The sequence below is a fragment of the Arachis duranensis genome, chromosome 6, assembly GCF_000817695.3.
Source record: "Arachis duranensis cultivar V14167 chromosome 6, aradu.V14167.gnm2.J7QH, whole genome shotgun sequence".
NCBI lineage: Eukaryota > Viridiplantae > Streptophyta > Magnoliopsida > Fabales > Fabaceae > Arachis > Arachis duranensis.
Genome location: NC_029777.3, coordinates 27,857,729 through 27,858,028, shown reverse-complemented (window position 1 = coordinate 27,858,028; position 300 = coordinate 27,857,729).

Below are 300 nucleotides of genomic sequence, written 5' to 3'. Positions count from 1 at the left end.
CATTCAGACTTTGAGAGATCATGTTGACTTGCTGAGTCAACACTTTGTTCTGAGCCAATATGGCATTCAGAGTATCAATTTGAAGAACTCCTTTCTTCTGAGGTATCCCATTATTCACGGAATTTCTCTCAGAAGTGTACATGAATTGGTTGTTTGCAACCATGTCAATGAGTTCTTGAGCCTCTTCAGGCGTTTTCTTTAGGTGAATAGATCCACCTACAGAATGGTCCAATGACATTTTCGAAAATTCAGACAGACCATAATAGAATATATCTAATATGGTCCATTCTGAAAACATGT